Genomic DNA, 6528 nt, shown 5'->3' with positions numbered 1-6528 from the left:
TGAATACATAATATATAGCTGATTTTTTGTAAGTGGGAAGTTCAACAATTAAAAATACAAAACAAAAATAATCATAATCATGATAATAATTCAAAATGATATTAAAACCACTGCAACATTTATCGTGCCATTCTTTTCTTATCAAGTGTTTGTTGATTTGAAAACAGAAGTTAGCTACTTTATCTTTCACTGTCTTCAATCGTGTCCCCAAGCATCAAATCGTCGTACACGTTATTGGCGTCAATAAAAACATAATATCGACTTCAAAATTGGTACGTTTTGGCGTTTTAAAAAGGAAACGTTTTGGAAAAAATAATTACGGACACATCTGGGAATTTGAAATTGGATACTTGTGGGTGATTTTGGATTCATGGCGACGTTTTGGCGAAACAAGCACACTTTGAAGAGTAAATCGTTTGAGTGTGTGATATATATCTTGCTTCCTAAAGTGTTATAATGTAGAAAACGCAACATGCAAAGGAAGATAGAGTCATCTAACAATATACAAGTTGATCAATAAAATGCATTACCATAGATGAATAATGAAAACAACAATCCTCCAAGATATTAGTACATCATCAGCACTGTGTGTTCGCTATAGTTTTGAACAATATTTTTAACGTTGTCAATACTGCCGATAAGAATATCTTCTAATAAAAAGGCTACGAATAAATGAATCAAATTCTTGCTAGAAGAATATATTAGAAATGCATTTTAAAACATTCCGTTTTATTTGACATTTTCAAATTAATGCTGATAAATAAACAATCGTTCTATAATGTTTGTTTTTTTTATTTGCACGAAATAATATCTTTTGTCAAATAGCATTATAAAAAAAAGATCATCCGTAACAAGCACTTGCATACTTTTAGCATAACTGTGTTCATAGTTTTTCTAAAATTGCTTTGAAAATACTTTGAATTCCAATGGATTTAGTTTTTAATTGTTTTTAATCGGAATTTCTATTTGGTGTTATTAACGATATAGTTAAGATCTGTATCGTTTACCTAGGAAAGCGCTCTTATTGCAGCGTTTTTGAAAAATGATAGTGTTGATCAGCATCTAAAAACTTTAAAAAGTGTCATTCCAAAATAAGGATAATTAATGTGGTGTAAATGAAATAATACAATTATCTTTTGTACAATTTGTTGAAAGACGTTTATGTAAAACTGTGTGTGAAATGTTTCAAAAAACATTTGCCGTTTGAAAAAAAAAACAATACTCGGACTTTAAGATTTAATTGTTTACTTCCTTCGTTTACCTTTTTTTTCGTATTGAAGCACTTAACATAACCTTTAATCGGGATAACCGAATATGACGCTTCAAATTCACTAAGTGTGTTGTATTAATCACCTTATGCATTAGGTTGTGTAAGGTTAAAATTACAAGTTTACTAAAATCAAAAAATATCTTGAATCGATAACCAAAAAAAAAGCGTAGCTATTTTCCAAACATTTTAAAAGTTCATTCTTTCTGATTTTTATCAAATGGTCCTTCATTAAAAAAGCTTGAATACGAAAATCATTATATGTAGCAAATTGCCTTATTTTTTCAATGTTGGTTTCTTTTGTTACATATAATAAATATATCAATATATAAATTAACAACAGAAAGGAGTAATACCCTTTTTTGGCCTAAAATATATCAGTTTTACAAAATTGTTCTAACGTTAAGTTTTAGCTATTCATTTGAAAGTAGAAGGCTTCTGCTGCATACATATGTGCAGTTTTTTGACAATATATAATACACATATATCGATTACTACATGTAGCATCATTAAGTCATGCTAAATTACTGAAAACTTCACGGTTTTCGTCTTCAATGGAAGTGGCCGCATTTGTGTTCATTCTTTATATGCAAATGTAAGTTGTATTTGATGATTATACATTACATATATAAAGGTTGAGACTATACACGGATGCGGCCACTTTCATTTTTGATAAAAACTCTCTGAAAAGTGACATATTATGGCCTAGTTGATATAATTTTCATATTTAAGCTTGAATACGAGTGTCTGAAACGACTAAATCAGTTCCAATATTTCACACAATCTAATTAAATCGACTGAAGTAGACAATTTTAAAAAGTGTACAAAATCTTTTTTTAGACGGACCTGAAATTTGAGGCCAAAATGGGCCCTTACGAGCCTACTCCTTTACAAACGAAATACAATATCGAAAGATCATAACTGCCCATATCTATGCAAAATTAGTTGAATAGTTTGTAAACAATCGTAAGATAAATCCACTTGCCGATGCAGCCAACACATATACATTGTAAACATAGAAATAAACATACTTGTATAAAGCAAGAAGTGAAATGAAGGTAAATATTTGGAAATATGAAATGTGTATAAATTTTAAATGCGATTCTAAAACTGTCATTTCATTGTAAAGACTTGTAATTATATACCTTAAATAGAATTGTTGTTCGTCATTGTTATATGACGCCTCAACGATAAAATGATAGTTTAAAAAAAATCATTTGAGGTCGTGTGCATGATGTGTGACACAGCTATTCAGTTATCACGTTTTTCTCGTGAAATACAAATCTAGATTTGTCATTCTGTGAACGTATTGAAAATTTAGATTAACTTACATATTGGCATTGCGCTGTATTTACCACACACACAAAAATTGATTGTGTTGTATTGCTGATTGTTGGTTCTCTTTATGAAGGTATCTCCAGAACAACAGCATAACAACAATTGATGTTCAGTTTTGTAAGAAGATGCCACTGTTGCAAAGTCTGTATGTAAAATCTGTGTGTTTAGCCTTATGTAAAATATACCGTCGTTACAATACATGCACAACACATTATCCATGTATCGTATATCTATGATATTGAATATTTCAGGGTTTACAGTTTTTAAAATTGTACGTTTAAAACTGAAATCGATACAATGAAGTTCCAAAATGCCATTTGTTTATTTTTAAATCAAAAACTAATATTGTGTTATTGGTTTCAAGTAATTTTACCTTCACACCTTTCTGGTTAAAGCTTGAGCATATTTAATGATCAATTAATACATTTGTAGTTCGGTCTCTGATCAGTTGCTTTGGTGTCTCCATATATTTTTGTGTTGTGTTTTTAAGTTTCTTTGTGTAAAAGACACATTCAATTATCGAAAACCAATATCTGGTCACGTTCATGCGTTTAAGCTACAAAACTTGGGAAATATGTTTAACTTCAACATATGTTATAGTTACTTCAGAAACAAAATTTGTCCACACACAGAAAATACCACAGAAAACTTTTCAAGAGAAGATAAGTTATTCCGCAACAAAGGATGATTCTTAAGATATAAACATCAAATTGGCAAGGCTAGTAAACTACGAACCCAATAAAATACAATGCAGTTGCGATTCAAGCTGCTGACCATCTCTTCATATACTTATACGTTCTTTATTAGAAAAAAAACCTGCAATTTAGAAAATACTCATTTTAAACTAATTTGACCAATTGTAGACGCTACTGGCAACGTACGTCCACAAACCATATTTCAAAAAGTAACCATAATTAGCCTGTAATTCAGTGGTTATCGTTTGTTTATGTGTTACATATTTGTTTTTCGTTCATTTTTTTTACATAAATAAGGCCGTTAGTTTTCTCGTTTGAATTGTTTTACATTGTCTTATCGGGGCCTTTTATAGCTGACTATGCGGTATGGGCTTTGCTCATTGTTGAAGGCCGTACGGTGGCCTATAATTGTTAATGTCTGTGTCATTTTGGTCTTTTGTAGATAGTTGTCTCATTGGCAATCATACCACATCTTTTTTTTTTACATATATGTTGTTCTTACGTACATAACAGACAAATATCAGTATTAAGTCATAAACGATTGAAAAGTTCAATTTGGAATATAACAGATATGTGAAAAAGGCAATGAACGGAACACAGGTAGCATCATAGGAAGATTGATATAATCTTCTAGGCGTTCTCTATTGACCATTCATTATATATGGATATCTAATTATTATTTTTTAGCTATGGCAAAAATCAAATTTGTTAATTTGTTTATTTTTTTTTATCTAAGAGACATCAAATTAAATCAGACCACAGGAATTCCGATAAACACGTTTGTAAAATGTGAACAACTGTATAGAATGTAAGTGTGTATGTTGTTTATCAGTTCTGTAATGAATGAATAACTGTATACGTTCAAAAAACAAAACACAATTTAATGAAGGACATATAGCATGAATCGAGAGTGATTACAACAAAAACAAAGACTTAAAAAAAACATATAATAGTAAAAATAAAGCTCCTTCATAGATCGCAACTATAGTTTTCCATGCGACCACACACATTCATTTCTGTTTACTAATTATACGTCTTAAAATTATACTATGCAATTTATCATATCTTTATTGTCTTTTGATTGTGTTTCCATCTATGCATGCTAACACATAACCACGGTTGCTGACATGAATCATCCTTTAAATTATTCTCTTAAAGCGCTGTATTGTCAATATATTTCAACATACAGATTTTCTGTATCAATGATAATTGGCTTGACTTAAAAAAAACATATAATAGTAAAAATAAAGCTCCTTCATAGATCGCAACTATAGTTTTCCATGCGACCACACACATTCATTTCTGTTTACTAATTATATGTCTTGAAATTATACTCTGCAATTTATCATATCTTTATTGTCTTTTGAATGTGTTTCCATCTATGCATGCTAACACATAACCACGGTTGCTGACATGAATCATCCTTTAAATTATTCTCTTAAAGCGCTGTATTGTCAATATATTTCAACATACAGATTTTCTGTATCAATGATAATTGGCTTTCGTAGATTATGAAGTATATAGTTAAATTATATATCTTGGTTTTTGTGTTCTTTTCAATTGTTAGTTAATTTGTTTTAGTTCGGGTTATTTTTTTTTTACTTAAAGACGATACATATGCACGTTCTTAGGTATACTTATATTGTTATTCTTAGATATTGAATGACAATGATGCAAGAGAAAACAAATATCAAAACCGTTCTTTTTTAAGTCATATAAACAAAGTTTATTTCGGATAATTTATAAAATTGATCGATTTTCAACCTCGCGTAATAAATTGAACCTTTGAAAAAAATCCAAAAGCCCATTACACCTTTCACTTTCAGTTGTTAACAGTCATGATACTCAATGTTTATATGGTAAATAATTATTGTACCAAAATGTGGTTTATATAAATAGCAAATCATGATGATATACAAATCATTCATTTAATAAAAGAACAATTTGTGTAATGTCAGCTGTTGGAATACACATGGACAGGATGTTCCCCATAAAATTAAGGTATTCCACTTCCCAGAGTACACGCAACTGTCAAATAGATATTACTGATTTACCTGTATTCAGCCATATGACTTAACAGTTGTCTGACCATGCCAATACAATTTAAAAAGTTTGTTGATAGATGAAAATGAAAATCATGATTTTGATAATAAAAAATTGAATTAAAATGAATTTTCTTCATCAAAATTATGAAGTTAATTATTTTAACATAAAAACAAATTGAATAATTCCCAAAGATTAAAAATAAATTATCATCTACTCCAAGAATAATAAGTCTGTTCACATTTCAGGCGAAATTTATACTGTTGAGATAGTGTCAAGACATATTTAAGACTGTCAAGAATGTGTCAAGACATATTCAGACATTATTTAGAATGTCAAGAATATGTCAAGACATATTCAGACATTATTAGGAATGTCAAGAATATGTCAAGACATATCGAGACAAATTTAAGACAGACAAGAATTGGTCGAGACTAATCCAGACGATTAGATGATAATCAGATGATACAGGAAGTGTCGAGAAATTTTAAGACAATGTCCATACTGTCAAGACACGTGTCAAGAAAAATCAAGAACCTTATTAGACAAATTCATACTATGTCAAGAATTTTTAAAAATTATTCAGGCAAATTAAGAATGTCGAGTAAAAATTCATGCTAATTTAGACAAAAACTGGTCTTTTCAGACTTTTTGACTTTTGTAGTGTAAACGACATTGTTTTACGTTCATAACTTAAGCATTATTGATCTATAACGTGACAAATCCATTTGTGTTGTACAATAAAATATGTTTTAACTAAAAAAAAACGTACAAATACTAGGATTGAATTTTGTTTGCTCAGTTGCTAATAACTGTCTCAATCTTGAGCTTGGTTATATGAAAGATTTAAAAGCTATGATTGAATATACACTTTAAACAATTGCAGAAACAATGTGAAACGATTCTAAATTAAATTTAACAGTTGTTACCTCGTCTAAATATATATTGAACCATTCTAAGATGTGAAATTCGAACTATTAAAGAATTAAAAAGACAACATATTAAATTATCTTCCTCAAAATCCCTTTATGTATTGCCAAAACGTAAAACAGCAGTTATTGGGTCAGGAACGGGTTAAGCTAAAGCATTTGTAAGAAATAGAAGATTTGGAAACGATGATCACCTTAAGTTCTACTCTAATAAATTGGATTCCGGTTTGTGTTCCTAATTCCGTATAATATAGTG

This window comes from Mytilus galloprovincialis, chromosome 11, assembly GCF_965363235.1.
Source record: "Mytilus galloprovincialis chromosome 11, xbMytGall1.hap1.1, whole genome shotgun sequence".
NCBI classification, from domain to species: domain Eukaryota; kingdom Metazoa; phylum Mollusca; class Bivalvia; order Mytilida; family Mytilidae; genus Mytilus; species Mytilus galloprovincialis.
The sequence above is the reverse complement of the archived record's forward strand: the minus strand, read 5'-3'. Positions refer to the sequence as shown.